This window comes from Python bivittatus, unplaced genomic scaffold (genome assembly GCF_059951505.1).
Source record: "Python bivittatus isolate LINGU-HERP-01145 unplaced genomic scaffold, Pbiv_v1 ctg000180_np1212, whole genome shotgun sequence".
NCBI classification, from domain to species: Eukaryota; Metazoa; Chordata; class Lepidosauria; order Squamata; family Pythonidae; genus Python; species Python bivittatus.
Genome location: NW_028277047.1, coordinates 1,633,140 through 1,655,447, shown reverse-complemented (window position 1 = coordinate 1,655,447; position 22,308 = coordinate 1,633,140).

Genomic DNA, 22,308 nt, shown 5'->3' with positions numbered 1-22,308 from the left:
AGGCTGGATGCTGCCGTTCCACCACCAGAACTTATCGAGCTACTTGAACTGAGAGACCCCACACCACCAACTGGGTAGCAAATTGGAGAGCTGGAGGCTGGGGGGCATGTAGGAACACAGGTGGGGATGGTGCAGGTCGGGACATAGCAGGACATCTTGAGAAGGATGGGGTAAAGTCTGAAATGAAACACAACAGGGTTTTAGGGAACTGGGGGAACAGAGATGGTGGTTATAATTAAAGTAGATTTACAAGTATCCCATTTCCTCCTCCCTTTTAAAAAATATTGGGTTATTACCAGAAGGAACCCAACCCAACCCAACCCAAGTTATTAACCACCGACACCATTCTGCCACCAAGGAATCAAAAATCAATTATTGCATTTATTATCAGAATATAAATCTACCCATGCCTTCTGCAAAAAAAAAAAAAAAGAATCCTTACGTTGGGATCCCATTCCTCAGCATCTTGCACTAAAGTACTAAATCCTGAAGGCTCTCACCTTCCTCCAAAGAACAGGATTTTCTGCTGAAATTGTCCCTTTCTGTTCCAATGAGGAAAGCAGAGAACCACCCTAATCTATATCCTGTCACTATAGAATATCATTTTAAGAACTAAAGTCTATTTCTGAGAAATAATCACTGAGATAATTGCTTTCTTCTTTCCTCTGCAGGCAAAGACTCCACCTTTTCTTTCTTCCCCCAAAACTGACTTTATTGCTGTTATATACAGCCATAATATTTCCAAGAAGAACAAGAATAATTCTGTACTGGAACTAACCCTTGGCATCCCATAACCAATATCCTGGCATATCCAGAAAAACACAGGCTGCTTTTGTACAACCACAACGCTGCATCGATTAAAAAAGCCTTACTCTTATTAGTAAGTTAAAGTTGTCCAAGCTGAGAGAGACAGGAGGAATCCCTGAACAGAGACAGCGAAAGCAGTGAATCTGATCACTTACCGAGTTCTCGGAGAATTAGATCAGAGAGGAGCTGTTGGAAGAGTTGAAGACTGAAATCCTTTTTATACTGTTTTTGGGAGGAATTGGCTCCCTGGGGGTACAAAAGGCCATATTTAACCATGTTACCTGACTGAGCACTTTGTAACCTGTGTAATTTACATCTGCCTGGTACATATTAGGTCTGAAATATTCATCTGCTGGCTCTTTTGATCACAGCATCAGTTAGGCCTTGAATGAGTTGAACTAGTTTTTATTTTCTCTTGCCCTATAAGCAGCGTGTTTGTCAAACTTCTGGTCAGTTGAAGGTGGGGGACATGTAAGTTTCCCCTTCTCCAATTGATTCATTTCTTCCAAATGCTTGCATACCACTTATAAAGGTGTTTTTCACCCATTGAACAAGTAAAAATAAAATCATACAGTCCACCGCTGTTAACAGTCAACCTTTCATTAAAAATCTGTCCCTCTAAAAATGTGTCAAAGCAGCAAAAAGGAGCCCAACCCTCTTCTTACTGATGAAATGCCTGCCTGAATAAGGTGGTTTCCATGATTTACCAACAGGCCAATAAAGTGGGGTCTGGGCTCACTCTAGAAGGAAAGATGTTCCACAAAATTGGAGCTGCGCCTTCAGACTACAGAGTTGGGCTGCACAACTTAATAGAAAGAGAACATTGGTGGTCTATAATTATGAGGCTTCCTGGAATTAAGGACCAGGTGCACACCAACACACCTGCAAACAAAGATTCCTGCACTACCGTGCACAATATCAAATCCTGCTATAAATTTTCTCAGGGAGGTTCCCATAGGAATGAATATCCTGGGGAGAGAAGAATGATGGCTTTGATGAGTGTACAGGAATAGTTTTTGTATGCTCCTGATGATTATAATAATCCTAAAAGGGAGAAGAAACAGAACACAGAGAAACCACGTTTGGCGTCGCACATGCCAAACTCATGACTCACTTAGTGCTCTGAGAGGAAGTGGGGGAACAGGCATGACAATGATAATTAATCAGGATTTACAAGAAGCACCCCCATTCCTGCCTCCTTTTTAAAAAAAAATATTGTTTTATTATAGCAACAAAGCAATTCTACCAAATGATTAACCATCTCTTACTCCATTCTGCCAGTCTAAGGACTGGAATCAATGATCGCATTTACTATTAGAATAGAAATCTACCCATCAGTTCGGCAAAAAAAAAAAAAAAGGAGGAGGAACTCTGAGTCACATTCTTCAGCATTTCTTGTATCAAATTGTTAACTCTTAAGAGTTCTCATCCCCTTTCCTAAAACAACAGGATTTTCTGCCTAAATTGTCCCTTTCTGTTCCAAAGAGGAAAGCATTTTTCTCTAGGGAACTAGCTAGTTATATTCTGATGCAATACAATATATTTTTTTATTTCTTAGATTTATATCCCACTTTCATTGTAAAAGTATATACGTAATACTCCCTCGCCCTATTTTCCTTTAAACAACAATCTTGTGTGCTGTGTTGGGCTGCAGGACCGAAGTCAATCAGACATCTTCCATACCTAAGGGAGGACTAGAGATACAGTCTCTCAGCTTCTAGTCCAGCATCTTAATTACTTTCCAACTGGCTCTGTTAGTTTTACGAACAAAGTCTGTTTCTGAGAAATAATTACTGAGATAATTGCTTTCTTCTTTCTTCTGCAGGCAAACACACGAAAACTCCACCTTTTCTTTCTCCCCCAAAACTGGCTTTATTGCTCTTATATACAACCACAATATTTCCAATAAGAATAAGAATAATTCTATACTGGAACTAACCCTCAACATCCCATAACCAATATCCTGGCATATCCACAAAAACGCAGGCTGCTTTCGTACAACCACAACGCTGCATCGATTAAAAAAGCCTTACTCTTATTAGCAAGTTAAAGTTGTCCAAGCTGAGAGAGAGAGAAACAGAAGGGATCTCTGAATGGAGACAGAATAAGCATTGAATCTGATCACTTACCAAGTTCTCGGAGAAACAGATCAGAGAGGAGCTGTTGGAAGAGTTGAAGACAGAAATCCTTTTTAGATCTTTTCAGGGAGGAATTGGCTCTGGACCCCCGCCCCCAAAAGATCATATCTAACCTGACTCAACATATTGCCACCACCAAGTTATATAACCACCTTATAATTTATATCTGTATGGTACATACTAGGTCTGGGTCATTCGGCTGCTGGCTCCTTTGATTGCAGCATCAGTTAGGCCTGGGATGAACTGAACAAGGTTTTTTTAAATTTTCTCTGACCATATAGTATTATGTTTGTCAAACCTCCAGGTTTCCAGTTAGTTGAACTTGGGAGGCACGTAAGCCTTTTCTCCTTCCCCTCCTCTAATGGATTCATTTCCTCCAAATGCTTGCATACCACTTATTAAAGGTTTTCACCCACCGAAGCAAAGATAGAGTCATACAGTCCACTGCTATTAACAGTCAACCTTTCATTAAAAGTCTCTCTCTCCAGTAGAGTCAGGAGCCTCAATCTTCTCCTTTGAAATCCACATGAGGAAGAAGTTATACCCAAAGGTAGAAGCTGAGTCATGAAGGGCTGTGTAGGTTAAAACCAGTCCTAGGCATTGGATTAAGAAACCTATTGTCAGCCACTGCAGCAATTGTACTATTGGCGTTACGTTGCTAAAATTGTTCACGCTCTTTAGCTATTGGACTGCTACCTTTTGGACCAACTGTAGTTTCTCCGTCATCTGCAAAGGCCGTTGCATGTTGAGTATGTTACAATAGTCTAATGGTCTGGTGTCAGCCACCCAAGTAGACCAGACAGAAAACATGACAAGATGAACTAATTCTACTTTATTGTAAGGCTACGTTAAGAGAATTTTGCAAGACTGAAGGTACAAATCTCCCGCTGTTCCTTTTTACTGCCTTGTCAGTTAGGACAAGTGTCTTTCTGTTTCCATTACTTAGTTGTGGGCTCCTCCCCCTTTTATCTGATCGATCCCTAGGCAGCATCTCTTCCCCCATCTTCCAAGGTCATTCTCACATTCCATTACACCTGGTGATGAGGGCCCATATTACTGCACCATTGCCTTCTGGTCTAGAAAAGATCATGAAACATGATCTAAAACATGAGCCATTAGTCCAACAGAACATTGATTTCATAGCCCTGTTCTTTCAAGAGTTGTGTGACATGTCCAGAGCCAACTGGATCGTACAGATCCCAATGAAGATCATCCAGAGGAGCAACCAATGCAATTTCTGAGCATTCCATGATTTAGATCCTGACTGGGATGGATCTAAATAATACACTTCATTTAGGATCTGGAGTAGTTTACATCCACTCCCTTCTACAAAAACATATCCAGAAATGATCTTTGAAAAGCTCTTCAGAAGAGTGTCTCTCCACCTCTTCTTTCAACACCAATAGTACCTCACCTTGTTTAACAGCAGCAAAGACAATAGAAATTGGAACAGAAGCTGTAGTAATCTACCATTAACCTAATACACAGGTTGGTCAAAAATCTGACAGGACATCCTATTCTGACTTTTAATATTCTTCAGTGAGAGGAGAAAGTAATAATCACACTCCCATACCCAATTAACAAGGGACAGGTGAACCCAAAGCAAAGCACGCAAGCAGCTTGAACCACTTCTTTGAAGATAAAATAGAACATAATTGTTGGACTCTCTTGGTCAGGATCCCTTCTGCCTTCAGGGTTCCTGGGATTGTATAAAAGCTCCTGCATCACTTCCATTCCCCATTTCCTTCTCTTGCCTCCGCTGAACTTCTCTTTTCCAGCTCTCTTGGTAAGATGGATTCAATGCTGTACTAGATGCCATAAGCTCAAATGCTTCCTGCTACTACCTTCATCTTATGGTGTGTGGGTGTCTTTCCCTGCCCAGAAAATTATCAACTCTGACCACAGACCACTAAATCTCTTCATTTTAAGTTGGCTATTAAATCAGGGTGGGTAAATGAGAGTGTCCTCCTCTCAGGTTGGTAATATATTAACAAGGAAGGTGTGCTAATTTGGTAGATTGATGGAGAGAGCAGAGGGAATGGCCTTGAAGGACAGGAGGAAGAATGACTGCCACAGCAAGTCAGATAAGAGAGGCTGAGCACTGGCAAAGAAAGTAAATTGAGAAAACGTCTCTGACAAGCCCCTCCCTAGTTCACAGAAAGATTAAGGGAGGGAGGCAGGCAGGCAGGGAGGGAAGGAAGGAGAAACAAATTCAGACCGACAAGATTCTCATACTATAGCTGTTACCCAAAATAATTAATACTGACCTACATTACATTGGTTTCTTAGTCTGGTCAACCTTGTAGGACTGACAATTTGACATTTGTTCCTGTTTCAGGCTACCTGCCATCCTCTCCTCAAGCAAGATGTTTCACTGCTGTGTACCTTCCTGCAGTATGGGACCCACTGCACCGCTGTGTTTCCAGCCCTGTCAGCAGTCCCGCAGCATGCCAACCATCAGCATTCCTTGCAGACCGGTCCATCCTTCCATGCCACCCACCTCAATCCCAATTAACCTTTGCCCTGTTCCCAGTATGCCACCTCCCAGCTCTAGCCCTAGCATCTGCATCCCATTATGCCCCAGTCCATCCCCTAGCAGTCAAAGACAACCTTCTATCCCATTGTGCCTTAGTCCACAACCTTCCGGCTCCAGCTCCGGCTCTAACTCTAGAATCTCCATCTCACTTAGCCCCAGTCCATCCTCAAGCAGTCAAAGCCAACTTTCTATCCCATTATGCCTTTGTCCACAACCCTCCAGCTCCAGCTCTGGCTCCAGCTCTAGCCCTAGCATCTCCATTTCATTTAGCCCTAATCAATCTTCTAGCAGCCAACCTCTTTACTGTATCCCACTTAGCCCTAGCCAACCTCCTCCTTCTATCTCCCTTAGCCCTAGTCAATCACAATCCAGCTCTAGCCATAGCATCTGCATCCCATTTTGCCCCAGTCCATTACCTAGCAGCTCGAGCCAACCTTCCTTTTGCATCCCACTTCGCCCTAGTCCACAAACCTCCAGCTCCAGCTCCAGCTCCAGCCCAAGGATCTCCATCTCACTTAGCCCTAGTCCATCCCCTAGTGGTCAAAGCCAATCTTGTATTCCACTGTGCTTTAGTCCACAACCCACCGGCTCTGGCTCTGGCTCCGGCTCGAGCCCTAGGATCTCCATCTCACTTAGCCCTAGTCCATCCTCTAGCAGTCAAAGCCAACCTTCTTACTGTATCCCACTTTGCCCTAGCCAACCTCCTCCTTCTATGTCCCCTAGGCCTGCTCCACCACCTACCTGCTGTATCCCAATTATTATCCCAAGCAACCCTTGCTTCTGTGGTTGCTAAACCTCCAAAGGATTGTTGTTCCCTGGTTCAACTTTCGTCAAGAATTAAGAATGATGTGATGGATCCATGGATTACTTCCTGGGGACTGAATGCTGAAGGTTCCAGACATTCACCATTCCAGTGGAAGAAGACAAAGAAAATAGATTCTGTGCATTTTCTACTGCCTTAGCTCATTTGGCATTCAGACCCAAGGATCCTTTCCTTATTTAAACCTGTCTTTGGTTGGTGGTGGGGGGGAATATTCCTTGACTAGCTTTGATCATTGTTCTGCTCAGGCTCAAGATGTCTGGCAATTTCCCTCATTGTAGGTAGCTGCGCTTCCTCTCCTCATGCTATGGTAGATTGTAACAACATGCTCTTCTTTCTTTGTCTGCTTGTGTTTCAAAAGCAGAGTATTTGTTTCAATAAAGTTTAATTAGTGCATGATAACAGTATGGTTCCGGGTGGATCTTTGTGTTTCCATTTGTGTCTTCTTGGACATTTTCAATCTGTGTCTTCTTGGAGGCCAGCAAATTCATGACAATCCACGATGGCCCATTCGTTGCATTGACTGACAGGAATTGGTTCCTGCACAAAAGCTTAGCTTAGCTTCAGGAAAGGAACTTTTGCGGCTCAACAACCATGGGCTCTGACCTTAAATGAGCCAGGGATTCTCAGCAAGCCCAGAATACCAACCGATAGGCAGGGACTATCCTTTTACAAATCATGGTGTAACCCATTCTAGGAGCTTCACTGGCTGAACAATGTTGTCCTAAGCTTTCGATAAATATATTCTGAATATTTGCACAGGAAGGCCTGGGACAATGTTCAGCATCCTGTTGCATTCGTCTCAGCAGGAGGCAGCATCTACCCAGTCCTGAAAACCAAAGCACCATCAAGGCACACGTATAGAAGGGCAAAGTTTGCATTAAAAGAAGCCGGGTCTGAGGCTGATGTCCTCACATCCAGTATGACAACACCAGAAAGTAAGGGGGAGGGGTGTTCATCATGGTGTCACTGCATGTTTGAACTCGTTGTTCCAACAATGGACTTAGCAGCTGACCCCTACAGTCACCAGGCAGCAGTCCAACCCTCCTTCAGAACTGAGAAAAATGATGAAGCTTTTATGGCCCAATAAGCATTGCCTCACAACGCCAGAATTTCGTTTTTGTGTGTAGTAACAATCTGTTGTCTTCTGCAGCAAGACCCTGAAGGTGGGAGAGATCACCCTCTGAAATACATGGCTGGAAGAGGATCCCGCTCAGGGGGCGGATCCTAAAAAAGACTCAATGCGCAGTGAGGAGAATCAGTAAGGGATTCTGACCTGTCATTGGCTGGCAGCCCTCCACCAGTCAGAAAGCATACCCCGGGTAGCAACGAGCGGGAAAGCTTGGTATTTTGGCAGGAAAAGCAAAGCTGAGGAGAATGCAGAGCCAGGGGCAAAAGTGAAGAACGGGACCCATCATGGCAGAAAGAAACTGTTTAGGGAGCGGTGTGAGCAGAAGGGATAGTCCTGGGAATGAGACAGAACAGAGGAATTCTTTCCTTAGCAAGAGAGATCCAAAACAGAACCTCAGGAGAACAGCAGAGAGAAAGAGACCTCCCCATGAGAATATTTTGAGGCTGGATGAGGGTGATTTTGAGCAGAAAGTTTCTTCTTCGCATATTGTGAAAGGCAAGCGACTCTACGTTTTCCTGATTGTGGACCTTTGATCTGTAAAATAAATGTCACACCCACCCAACCAATAGATGAAAGTTTATTTACTGGACCGGCAAAGAAAATCACTTCCACAGGCCTAATCACCTTTAACCTATTTCCAACATGAAATGTGGAGTTGTTTGACCACATGAAATCCAGGGAAGAAGTTGCTAATGTTAACAAGGGATTAGGATTCATCACAGAAGCTGCTCTAACTTTGAAGGAATGTTCTGTTCAACGTGTGGCAGAACACAGTTCTTCTTTAAAACTAAATCTTTCTGAGGGAATATTTGTATTTCAAGGTTCGGTCCAGCTTGGCAACTACCAATTTGGATCGCTTCTAATATTGACAATCATCCCCATAATCATCATGTCCACGAGTTTCTTACCGTAGACATTTTCTCCACAGCAAGAAGAAATATAATCAATACAAGTAAAATTAAAAGAAAACGAAACTTGATTATAACTCGTCTGAATTTGAAGAACGCAAGATGGCTGGAACTTCCAAAGTTTAACCCTGACAAGCAACCTTCTAGAATGAATTAGCAGAGCCACCTTTGGCCCTTCTAGCTCACGGTCTTTTACACAACATTGGAGACGTTCTCCAACCCTGAAAGAATCTAACATTTTGCACAAAAACATCTGTTCTACCTGGAGATTCCATCTCTATTTGTCGGGAATTACACGTGGGATTTTTCACATGCAAACTAGGTGGTCTCCATGGAATTTTGTCCCTTTGCCTAAAAATCATGCTTCTCAGCAGAAGGCAGCCTAAATGAGGTTCATTGGGATTAAGCCTAAGACATACTTAAACTATTCCCCCCATACACTCCAAATGACTCCAAGGGATCTTCGTAAGTATGGCTAGGCTGGAATCCCACCCATTCACACTGAGCTTAACTTTTACAGGCATTGACCAATCCAGAACCTGTAATCGTAGTCAAGAATCTCTACCATAATTTTCAATTCCAGATTTATCACGCTGGAGAACCATTTCTTGGATGTTGGGGGAAAAAGTGAGACAGGGGCTGCATGGATGAGTAATGATCAGACTGGCACAGGATGGGGCAGAATATAGAATGCAGGAAGGCTGGCCATGACTGATTGGGAAGGATGCATAACACAGCATGGAGTACATTGCCGGGAACACAATGGAGCAATGGAGCATGAAGGGCCGGTAGAGCATGGGCTAACAGGCAAGATCGGTCTAGATGGAGTGGTACAAGATGGGAAACAGCGAGGAGTGCTCCTTGGTTGGACAAAGACTGTGGGTGACCCACAAAGGATGCCACAGGGAGACGGCAGACTGGGACACCTTGCTGTTCATCTCCCTCCTCTTTCTTTCCTTCCAGCTGCTCCAGCACTAGAGCCTTTTGCAGAGAACTAGGTCTTCTCATCATGTCTCCAAAGTAGGACAACTTGAGCCTGGAGATGAAAGCCTACCAACTTTTCAGTGTTGTGTATGTGCAGCTCTTCGGCTTTCAAAACATCCAGAAATGATTTTCAAAAAACTTCTTCAGAGGAAGGTCCCTCCATGCCTCTCTCAAGGCCAATGCTACTTCCCTTTCCCTCCAAGAGGAATTAATCATCTCCCAAATTCATCCAGCTTCACATAGTATGGCTGTTTAAGAAATATGGCCGTAAACGTTATGGGACCTAGTGCTGCATTGAGTCTCTTCTAGGGATCCCCGATTCCTTTTTTTGATTCATTGGGGGTTTTTTTTTTTAAAGAATGAGGCACTAGCCAGCTGGTAGGAAAGCAGGGAGATGTCTTTGAAATATGGCCAACACACTCATTGCCTGACTGCGCCTCTTGCACGGATTTCATCCTTTCCAGCTTACACAACATTGAGGGAATAGGCCTTGCAGCTTTCACCACTTCTCCCATTAATTTACTAAAGCACTGAATCAGAACAATCAGCTTTGAGTTGATCAACAAGACGTAAGTCCTTCTACCTTCTCATCTGTTAAAAGAAATTGCATGTGTAACTTAAGGAAGCAGATGGAGGGCTAGCTCAGATTTTTATGAAGGTATCACTCAGATTAATGATAGGCTACCTCTCAAGGACCAAACTCCTTATTACACAGGACATAGCAGATGTTCCAATTCAGGTGAACATGTTGGACAAAAATTAGCCTACATCTGAGGTGGGAAAGGGGCTAAAGGACGAAGTCCAACCAAGCATCATGATACCTCAGCCTCATGGGGAAGGAAACCACTCCTAGAGTTGGGAATAGGGTTGTCTGTAGAGGGAGGGGGGTCAAAAAATCAGGATGCTGAGGCAACTATGTGATCGAAGCTGCCATCCTGACTTTTTGACCACCACCATCCTTGCAGGCGATTGGGAGAGAGAAATCTGCCCCCATGGAAAAAGATTTGCAATTCCAGAGGAGCTGCTGGAAACTACCTGTGCAGATTTTCCTCTGGAGCAGGACTGAACTAAAAGGGAAAACTCACCAAAGTTAGCCTGTATTGCATCAAGAAGGCAGCCCAAAACCACCATCAGCAGCCAAATGCTGGTGGGAATTGAACTGTCTAAAGAGACTTTAACCGATTCGGGCCCCATGAACATCAGAGACCAAGCTGTTCCCTAGTACGGAAGCCACCACCATAGAAGGCCACCTCCAGATCCCCTTCTACTGACTTGGGGAGAGAGACATTCAATGTCCCCTCTAGGGCTGAACCATGACATGATATTCACCAATCCTGAAAAACAACCAAATGCTGTGGAAATGGCCTCCCATTACACGTAGCCAATCTGGGGCATCCTTAAATCAAAATCCTTTGATCCCAAATCCTGCCTTCAGGCCCAGAGAGACTATGGTCAAGTAGCAGCAAAAACAAAAGAAATTGGAACAGAAGCTCTAATAATCTACCATTAATCTAATACCCAGGTTGGTCAAACGTCTGGCAGGACACCCTATCCTGACTTTTAATATTCTTCAGTGAGAGGAGAAAGTTATAATCATGCTCCCATACCCAATAAACAAGGCGCAGGTGAACACAAAGCAAAGCACGCAACAGCTTGAACCATTTCTTTGAAGATAAAATAGAACCTAATTGTTGGACTGCCTTGATCAGCATCTCTTCTGCCTTCAGGGGTATTGGGACTTGTATAAAAGCTCCTGCATCACTTCCCTTCTCCATCTGCTTCTCTCGCCTCCCCTGAACTTCTCTTCTCCAGCTCTCTCGGTAAGTTGAATTCAACGCTGTACTAGATGTCAAAGGCTCAAATGCTTCTTGCTACTTAGTCTTATGGTGGGTGGGTGTCTTTCCCTGTCCAGAAGGTTATCCACTCGGACGACAGACCACTAAACCTCTTCACTGCAATTTGGCTGTTAAATCAGGGTGGGTAAATGGGACACTCCCCTCCCAGGTCTCTGAGTTAATAGAGAGAGCAGAGGGAATGGCCTTGAAGGACAGGAGGAAGAACTGCTACCAAGGCAATGGTCACATAAGACACGCTGGGCCCCAGCAAAGAAAGGAACTTGAGAAAATGTCTCTGACAAACCCCTCCCTACTTCACACAAAGATTAAGGGAGGCAGGCAGGCAGGCAGGGAGGGAGGGAAGGAAGGAAGGAGAAACAAATTCAGACCAACAAGATTCTCATACTATAGCTGTTACCAAAAGAATTAGTACTGACCTACACAATGTTGGCTTCTTAGTCTGATAACCTTATAGGACTGATAGTTTGACATTTCTTCCTGTTCCAGGCTAACTGCCAACCACTCCTCCAGCAAGATGTTCGGCTGCTGCGTACCTTCCTGCAGTATGGGACAGTCCTCCGGCATGCCAACCATGAGCATCCCTTGCAGACCGGTCCAGCCTTCCATGCCACCCCCCTCCATTCCTATTAGCCTTTGTCCAGCTCCCAGTATGCCACCTCCCAGCTCTAGCCCTAGCATCTGTATCCCATTATGCCCCAGTCCATCCCCTAGCAGTCAAAGCCAACCCTCTATCCCATTGTGCCTTAGTCCACAACCCTCCGGCTCCGGCTCTGGCTCTGGCTCTGGCTCCGGCTCCGGCTCCGGCTCCGGCTCCGGCTCTAGCCCTACCATCTCCATTTCATTTAGCCCTAGTCAATCTTCTAGTGGTCAAAGGCAACCTTCTATCCCACTGTGCTTTAGTCCACAACCCTCCGGCTCCGGCTCCGGTTCTGGCTCCGGCTCTGGTTCTAGCCCTAGCATCTCCATCTCACTCGGCCCTAGTCACTCTTCTAGTGGTCAAAGCCAACCTTCTATCCCACTGTGCTTTAGTCCACAACCCTCTGGCTCCGGCTCCGGCTCCGGCTCCGGCTCCGGCTCCGGTTCTAGCCCTAGCATCTCCATCTCACTTGGCCCTAGTTCATCCTCTAGCAGTCAAAGCCAACCTTTTTACTGTATCCCACTTTGCCCTAGCCAACCTTCTCCTTCTATGTCCCCTAGCTCTAGTGCACAACCCACCTGCTGTATCCCCATTTCTATCCCAAGCAACCCTTGCTTCTGTGTTTGCTAAACCTCCAAAAGATTGTTGCTGCCTGGTACAACTTCGGTCAAGAATTGAGAATGATGTGATGGATCCATGGACTACTTCCTGGGAACTGAATGCTGAAGGTTCCAGACATTCACCATTCCAGGGGAAGAAGACAAAGAAAATAGATTCTGTGCATTTTCTACTGCCTTAGCTCATTTGGCATTCAGACCCAAGGATCCTTTCCTTATTTAAACCTGCCTTTGGTTGGGGTGGGGGGGAACATTCCTTGACTAGCTTTGATCATTGTTCTGCTCAGGCTCAAGATGTCTGGCAATTTCCCTCATTGTAGGTAGCTGCGCTTCCTCTCCTCATGCTATGGTAGATTGTAACAACATGCTCTTCTTTCTTTGTCTGCTTGTGTTTCAAAAGCAGAGTATTTGTTTCAATAAAGTTTAATTAGTGCATGATAACAGTATGGTTCCGGGTGGCTCTTTGTGTTTCCATTTGTGTCTTCTTGGACATATTCAATCTGTGTCTTCTTGAAGACGAGCAAATTCATGACAATCCACCATGGCCCATTCGTTGCATTGACTGACAGGAATTGGTTCCTGCACAAAAGCTTAGCTTAGCTTCAGGAAAGGAACTTTTGCGGCTCAACAACCATGGGCTCTGACCTTAAATGAGCCAGGGATTCTCAGCAAGCCCAGAATACCAACCGATAGGCAGGGACTATCCTTTTACAAATCATGGTGTAACCCATTCTAGGAGCTTCACTGGCTGAACAATGTTGTCCTAAGCTTTCGATAAATATATTCTGAATATTTGCACAGGAAGGCCTGGGACAATGTTCAGCATCCTGTTGCATTCGTCTCAGCAGGAGGCAGCATCTACCCAGTCCTGAAAACCAAAGCACCATCAAGGCACACGTATAGAAGGGCAAAGTTTGCATTAAAAGAAGCCGGGTCTGAGGCTGATGTCCTCACATCCAGTATGACAACACCAGAAAGTAAGGGGGAGGGGTGTTCATCATGGTGTCACTGCATGTTTGAACTCGTTGTTCCAACAATGGACTTAGCAGCTGACCCCTACAGTCACCAGGCAGCAGTCCAACCCTCCTTCAGAACTGAGAAAAATGATGAAGCTTTTATGGCCCAATAAGCATTGCCTCACAACGCCAGAATTTCGTTTTTGTGTGTAGTAACAATCTGTTGTCTTCTGCAGCAAGACCCTGAAGGTGGGAGAGATCACCCTCTGAAATACATGGCTGGAAGAGGATCCCGCTCAGGGGGCGGATCCTAAAAAAGACTCAATGCGCAGTGAGGAGAATCAGTAAGGGATTCTGACCTGTCATTGGCTGGCAGCCCTCCACCAGTCAGAAAGCATACCCCGGGTAGCAACGAGCGGGAAAGCTCGGTATTTTGGCGGGAAAAGCAAAGCTGAGGAGAATGCAGAGCCAGGGGCAAAAGTGAAGAACGGGACCCATCATGGCAGAAAGAAACTGTTTAGGGAGCGGTGTGAGCAGAAGGGATAGTCCTGGGAATGAGACAGAACAGAGGAATTCTTTCCTTAGCAAGAGAGATCCAAAACAGAACCTCAGGAGAACAGCAGAGAGAAAGAGACCTCCCCATGAGAATATTTTGAGGCTGGATGAGGGTGATTTTGAGCAGAAAGTTTCTTCTTCGCATATTGTGAAAGGCAAGCGACTCTACGTTTTCCTGATTGTGGACCTTTGATCTGTAAAATAAATGTCACACCCACCCAACCAATAGATGAAAGTTTATTTACTGGACCGGCAAAGAAAATCACTTCCACAGGCCTAATCACCTTTAACCTATTTCCAACATGAAATGTGGAGTTGTTTGACCACATGAAATCCAGGGAAGAAGTTGCTAATGTTAACAAGGGATTAGGATTCATCACAGAAGCTGCTCTAACTTTGAAGGAATGTTCTGTTCAACGTGTGGCAGAACACAGTTCTTCTTTAAAACTAAATCTTTCTGAGGGAATATTTGTATTTCAAGGTTCGGTCCAGCTTGGCAACTACCAATTTGGATCGCTTCTAATATTGACAATCATCCCCATAATCATCATGTCCACGAGTTTCTTACCGTAGACATTTTCTCCACAGCAAGAAGAAATATAATCAATACAAGTAAAATTAAAAGAAAACGAAACTTGATTATAACTCGTCTGAATTTGAAGAACGCAAGATGGCTGGAACTTCCAAAGTTTAACCCTGACAAGCAACCTTCTAGAATGAATTAGCAGAGCCACCTTTGGCCCTTCTAGCTCACGGTCTTTTACACAACATTGGAGACGTTCTCCAACCCTGAAAGAATCTAACATTTTGCACAAAAACATCTGTTCTACCTGGAGATTCCATCTCTATTTGTCGGGAATTACACGTGGGATTTTTCACATGCAAACTAGGTGGTCTCCATGGAATTTTGTCCCTTTGCCTAAAAATCATGCTTCTCAGCAGAAGGCAGCCTAAATGAGGTTCATTGGGATTAAGCCTAAGACATACTTAAACTATTCCCCCCATACACTCCAAATGACTCCAAGGGATCTTCGTAAGTATGGCTAGGCTGGAATCCCACCCATTCACACTGAGCTTAACTTTTACAGGCATTGACCAATCCAGAACCTGTAATCGTAGTCAAGAATCTCTACCATAATTTTCAATTCCAGATTTATCACGCTGGAGAACCATTTCTTGGATGTTGGGGGAAAAAAGTGAGACAGGGGCTGCATGGATGAGTAATGATCAGACTGGCACAGGATGGGGCAGAATATAGAATGCAGGAAGGCTGGCCATGACTGATTGGGAAGGATGCATAACACAGCATGGAGTACATTGCCGGGAACACAATGGAGCAATGGAGCATGAAGGGCCGGTAGAGCATGGGCTAACAGGCAAGATCGGTCTAGATGGAGTGGTACAAGATGGGAAACAGCGAGGAGTGCTCCTTGGTTGGACAAAGACTGTGGGTGACCCACAAAGGATGCCACAGGGAGACGGCAGACTGGGACACCTTGCTGTTCATCTCCCTCCTCTTTCTTTCCTTCCAGCTGCTCCAGCACTAGAGCCTTTTGCAGAGAACTAGGTCTTCTCATCATGTCTCCAAAGTAGGACAACTTGAGCCTGGAGATGAAAGCCTACCAACTTTTCAGTGTTGTGTATGTGCAGCTCTTCGGCTTTCAAAACATCCAGAAATGATTTTCAAGAACCTTCTTCAGAGGAAGGTCCCTCCATGCCTCTCTCAAGGCCAATGCTACTTCCCTTTCCCTCCAAGAGGAATTAATCATCTCCCAAATTCATCCAGCTTCACATAGTATGGCTGTTTAAGAAATATGGCCGTAAACGTTATGGGACCTAGTGCTGCATTGAGTCTCTTCTAGGGATCCCCGATTCCTTTTTTTGATTCATTGGGGTTTTTTTTTTTTAAAGAATAAGGCACTAGCCAGCTGGTAGGAAAGCAGGGAGATGTCTTTGAAATATGGCCAACACACTCATTGCCTGACTGCGCCTCTTGCACGGATTTCATCCTTTCCAGCTTACACAACATTGAGGGAATAGGCCTTGCAGCTTTCACCACTTCTCCCATTAATTTACTAAAGCACTGAATCAGAACAATCAGCTTTGAGTTGATCAACAAGACGTAAGTCCTTCTACCTTCTCATCTGTTAAAAGAAATTGCATGTGTAACTTAAGGAAGCAGATGGAGGGCTAGCTCAGATTTTTATGAAGGTATCACTCAGATTAATGATAGGCTACCTCTCAAGGACCAAACTCCTTATTACACAGGACATAGCAGATGTTCCAATTCAGGTGAACATGTTGGACAAAAATTAGCCTACATCTGAGGTGGGAAAGGGGCTAAAGGACGAAGTCCAACCAAGCATCATGATACCTCAGCCTCATGGGGAAGGAAACCACTCCTAGAGTTGGGAATAGGGTTGTCTGTAGAGGGAGGGGGGTCAAAAAATCAGGATGCTGAGGCAACTATGTGATCGAAGCTGCCATCCTGACTTTTTGACCACCACCATCCTTGCAGGCGATTGGGAGAGAGAAATCTGCCCCCATGGAAAAAGATTTGCAATTCCAGAGGAGCTGCTGGAAACTACCTGTGCAGATTTTCCTCTGGAGCAGGACTGAACTAAAAGGGAAAACTCACCAAAGTTAGCCTGTATTGCATCAAGAAGGCAGCCCAAAACCACCATCAGCAGCCAAATGCTGGTGGGAATTGAACTGTCTAAAGAGACTTTAACCGATTCGGGCCCCATGAACATCAGAGACCAAGCTGTTCCCTAGTACGGAAGCCACCACCATAGAAGGCCACCTCCAGATCCCCTTCTACTGACTTGGGGAGAGAGACATTCAATGTCCCCTCTAGGGCTGAACCATGACATGATATTCACCAATCCTGAAAAACAACCAAATGCTGTGGAAATGGCCTCCCATTACACGTAGCCAATCTGGGGCATCCTTAAATCAAAATCCTTTGATCCCAAATCCTGCCTTCAGGCCCAGAGAGACTATGGTCAAGTAGCAGCAAAAACAAAAGAAATTGGAACAGAAGCTCTAATAATCTACCATTAATCTAATACCCAGGTTGGTCAAACGTCTGGCAGGACACCCTATCCTGACTTTTAATATTCTTCAGTGAGAGGAGAAAGTTATAATCATGCTCCCATACCCAATAAACAAGGCGCAGGTGAACACAAAGCAAAGCACGCAACAGCTTGAACCATTTCTTTGAAGATAAAATAGAACCTAATTGTTGGACTGCCTTGATCAGCATCTCTTCTGCCTTCAGGGGTATTGGGACTTGTATAAAAGCTCCTGCATCACTTCCCTTCTCCATCTGCTTCTCTCGCCTCCCCTGAACTTCTCTTCTCCAGCTCTCTCGGTAAGTTGAATTCAACGCTGTACTAGATGTCAAAGGCTCAAATGCTTCTTGCTACTTAGTCTTATGGTGGGTGGGTGTCTTTCCCTGTCCAGAAGGTTATCCACTCGGACGACAGACCACTAAACCTCTTCACTGCAATTTGGCTGTTAAATCAGGGTGGGTAAATGGGACACTCCCCCTCCCAGGTCTCTGAGTTAATAGAGAGAGCAGAGGGAATGGCCTTGAAGGACAGGAGGAAGAACTGCTACCAAGGCAATGGTCACATAAGACACGCTGGGCCCCAGCAAAGAAAGGAACTTGAGAAAATGTCTCTGACAAACCCCTCCCTACTTCACACAAAGATTAAGGGAGGCAGGCAGGCAGGCAGGGAGGGAGGGAAGGAAGGAAGGAGAAACAAATTCAGACCAACAAGATTCTCATACTATAGCTGTTACCAAAAGAATTAGTACTGACCTACACAATGTTGGCTTCTTAGTCTGATAACCTTATAGGACTGATAGTTTGACATTTCTTCCTGTTCCAGGCTAACTGCCAACCACTCCTCCAGCAAGATGTTCGGCTGCTGCGTACCTTCCTGCAGTATGGGACAGTCCTCCGGCATGCCAACCATGAGCATCCCTTGCAGACCGGTCCAGCCTTCCATGCCACCCCCCTCCATTCCTATTAGCCTTTGTCCAGCTCCCAGTATGCCACCTCCCAGCTCTAGCCCTAGCATCTGTATCCCATTATGCCCCAGTCCATCCCCTAGCAGTCAAAGCCAACCCTCTATCCCATTGTGCCTTAGTCCACAACCCTCCGGCTCCGGCTCTGGCTCTGGCTCTGGCTCCGGCTCCGGCTCCGGCTCCGGCTCCGGCTCTAGCCCTACCATCTCCATTTCATTTAGCCCTAGTCAATCTTCTAGTGGTCAAAGGCAACCTTCTATCCCACTGTGCTTTAGTCCACAACCCTCCGGCTCCGGCTCCGGTTCTGGCTCCGGCTCTGGTTCTAGCCCTAGCATCTCCATCTCACTCGGCCCTAGTCACTCTTCTAGTGGTCAAAGCCAACCTTCTATCCCACTGTGCTTTAGTCCACAACCCTCTGGCTCCGGCTCCGGCTCCGGCTCCGGCTCCGGCTCCGGCTCCGGTTCTAGCCCTAGCATCTCCATCTCACTTGGCCCTAGTTCATCCTCTAGCAGTCAAAGCCAACCTTTTTACTGTATCCCACTTTGCCCTAGCCAACCTTCTCCTTCTATGTCCCCTAGCTCTAGTGCACAACCCACCTGCTGTATCCCCATTTCTATCCCAAGCAACCCTTGCTTCTGTGTTTGCTAAACCTCCAAAAGATTGTTGCTGCCTGGTACAACTTCGGTCAAGAATTGAGAATGATGTGATGGATCCATGGACTACTTCCTGGGAACTGAATGCTGAAGGTTCCAGACATTCACCATTCCAGGGGAAGAAGACAAAGAAAATAGATTCTGTGCATTTTCTACTGCCTTAGCTCATTTGGCATTCAGACCCAAGGATCCTTTCCTTATTTAAACCTGCCTTTGGTTGGGGTGGGGGGGAACATTCCTTGACTAGCTTTGATCATTGTTCTGCTCAGGCTCAAGATGTCTGGCAATTTCCCTCATTGTAGGTAGCTGCGCTTCCTCTCCTCATGCTATGGTAGATTGTAACAACATGCTCTTCTTTCTTTGTCTGCTTGTGTTTCAAAAGCAGAGTATTTGTTTCAATAAAGTTTAATTAGTGCATGATAACAGTATGGTTCCGGGTGGCTCTTTGTGTTTCCATTTGTGTCTTCTTGGACATATTCAATCTGTGTCTTCTTGAAGACGAGCAAATTCATGACAATCCACCATGGCCCATTCGTTGCATTGACTGACAGGAATTGGTTCCTGCACAAAAGCTTAGCTTAGCTTCAGGAAAGGAACTTTTGCGGCTCAACAACCATGGGCTCTGACCTTAAATGAGCCAGGGATTCTCAGCAAGCCCAGAATACCAACCGATAGGCAGGGACTATCCTTTTACAAATCATGGTGTAACCCATTCTAGGAGCTTCACTGGCTGAACAATGTTGTCCTAAGCTTTCGATAAATATATTCTGAATATTTGCACAGGAAGGCCTGGGACAATGTTCAGCATCCTGTTGCATTCGTCTCAGCAGGAGGCAGCATCTACCCAGTCCTGAAAACCAAAGCACCATCAAGGCACACGTATAGAAGGGCAAAGTTTGCATTAAAAGAAGCCGGGTCTGAGGCTGATGTCCTCACATCCAGTATGACAACACCAGAAAGTAAGGGGGAGGGGTGTTCATCATGGTGTCACTGCATGTTTGAACTCGTTGTTCCAACAATGGACTTAGCAGCTGACCCCTACAGTCACCAGGCAGCAGTCCAACCCTCCTTCAGAACTGAGAAAAATGATGAAGCTTTTATGGCCCAATAAGCATTGCCTCACAACGCCAGAATTTCGTTTTTGTGTGTAGTAACAATCTGTTGTCTTCTGCAGCAAGACCCTGAAGGTGGGAGAGATCACCCTCTGAAATACATGGCTGGAAGAGGATCCCGCTCAGGGGGCGGATCCTAAAAGACTCAATGCGCAGTGAGGAGAATCAGTAAGGGATTCTGACCTGTCATTGGCTGGCAGCCCTCCACCAGTCAGAAAGCATACCCCGGGTAGCAACGAGCGGGAAAGCTCGGTATTTTGGCGGGAAAAGCAAAGCTGAGGAGAATGCAGAGCCAGGGGCAAAAGTGAAGAACGGGACCCATCATGGCAGAAAGAAACTGTTTAGGGAGCGGTGTGAGCAGAAGGGATAGTCCTGGGAATGAGACAGAACAGAGGAATTCTTTCCTTAGCAAGAGAGATCCAAAACAGAACCTCAGGAGAACAGCAGAGAGAAAGAGACCTCCCCATGAGAATATTTTGAGGCTGGATGAGGGTGATTTTGAGCAGAAAGTTTCTTCTTCGCATATTGTGAAAGGCAAGCGACTCTACGTTTTCCTGATTGTGGACCTTTGATCTGTAAAATAAATGTCACACCCACCCAACCAATAGATGAAAGTTTATTTACTGGACCGGCAAAGAAAATCACTTCCACAGGCCTAATCACCTTTAACCTATTTCCAACATGAAATGTGGAGTTGTTTGACCACATGAAATCCAGGGAAGAAGTTGCTAATGTTAACAAGGGATTAGGATTCATCACAGAAGCTGCTCTAACTTTGAAGGAATGTTCTGTTCAACGTGTGGCAGAACACAGTTCTTCTTTAAAACTAAATCTTTCTGAGGGAATATTTGTATTTCAAGGTTCGGTCCAGCTTGGCAACTACCAATTTGGATCGCTTCTAATATTGACAATCATCCCCATAATCATCATGTCCACGAGTTTCTTACCGTAGACATTTTCTCCACAGCAAGAAGAAATATAATCAATACAAGTAAAATTAAAAGAAAACGAAACTTGATTATAACTCGTCTGAATTTGAAGAACGCAAGATGGCTGGAACTTCCAAAGTTTAACCCTGACAAGCAACCTTCTAGAATGAATTAGCAGAGCCACCTTTGGCCCTTCTAGCTCACGGTCTTTTACACAACATTGGAGACGTTCTCCAACCCTGAAAGAATCTAACATTTTGCACAAAAACATCTGTTCTACCTGGAGATTCCATCTCTATTTGTCGGGAATTACACGTGGGATTTTTCACATGCAAACTAGGTGGTCTCCATGGAATTTTGTCCCTTTGCCTAAAAATCATGCTTCTCAGCAGAAGGCAGCCTAAATGAGGTTCATTGGGATTAAGCCTAAGACATACTTAAACTATTCCCCCCATACACTCCAAATGACTCCAAGGGATCTTCGTAAGTATGGCTAGGCTGGAATCCCACCCATTCACACTGAGCTTAACTTTTACAGGCATTGACCAATCCAGAACCTGTAATCGTAGTCAAGAATCTCTACCATAATTTTCAATTCCAGATTTATCACGCTGGAGAACCATTTCTTGGATGTTGGGGGAAAAAAGTGAGACAGGGGCTGCATGGATGAGTAATGATCAGACTGGCACAGGATGGGGCAGAATATAGAATGCAGGAAGGCTGGCCATGACTGATTGGGAAGGATGCATAACACAGCATGGAGTACATTGCCGGGAACACAATGGAGCAATGGAGCATGAAGGGCCGGTAGAGCATGGGCTAACAGGCAAGATCGGTCTAGATGGAGTGGTACAAGATGGGAAACAGCGAGGAGTGCTCCTTGGTTGGACAAAGACTGTGGGTGACCCACAAAGGATGCCACAGGGAGACGGCAGACTGGGACACCTTGCTGTTCATCTCCCTCCTCTTTCTTTCCTTCCAGCTGCTCCAGCACTAGAGCCTTTTGCAGAGAACTAGGTCTTCTCATCATGTCTCCAAAGTAGGACAACTTGAGCCTGGAGATGAAAGCCTACCAACTTTTCAGTGTTGTGTATGTGCAGCTCTTCGGCTTTCAAAACATCCAGAAATGATTTTCAAAAAACTTCTTCAGAGGAAGGTCCCTCCATGCCTCTCTCAAGGCCAATGCTACTTCCCTTTCCCTCCAAGAGGAATTAATCATCTCCCAAATTCATCCAGCTTCACATAGTATGGCTGTTTAAGAAATATGGCCGTAAACGTTATGGGACCTAGTGCTGCATTGAGTCTCTTCTAGGGATCCCCGATTCCTTTTTTTGATTCATTGGGTTTTTTTTTTTTTAAAGAATAAGGCACTAGCCAGCTGGTAGGAAAGCAGGGAGATGTCTTTGAAATATGGCCAACACACTCATTGCCTGACTGCGCCTCTTGCACGGATTTCATCCTTTCCAGCTTACACAACATTGAGGGAATAGGCCTTGCAGCTTTCACCACTTCTCCCATTAATTTACTAAAGCACTGAATCAGAACAATCAGCTTTGAGTTGATCAACAAGACGTAAGTCCTTCTACCTTCTCATCTGTTAAAAGAAATTGCATGTGTAACTTAAGGAAGCAGA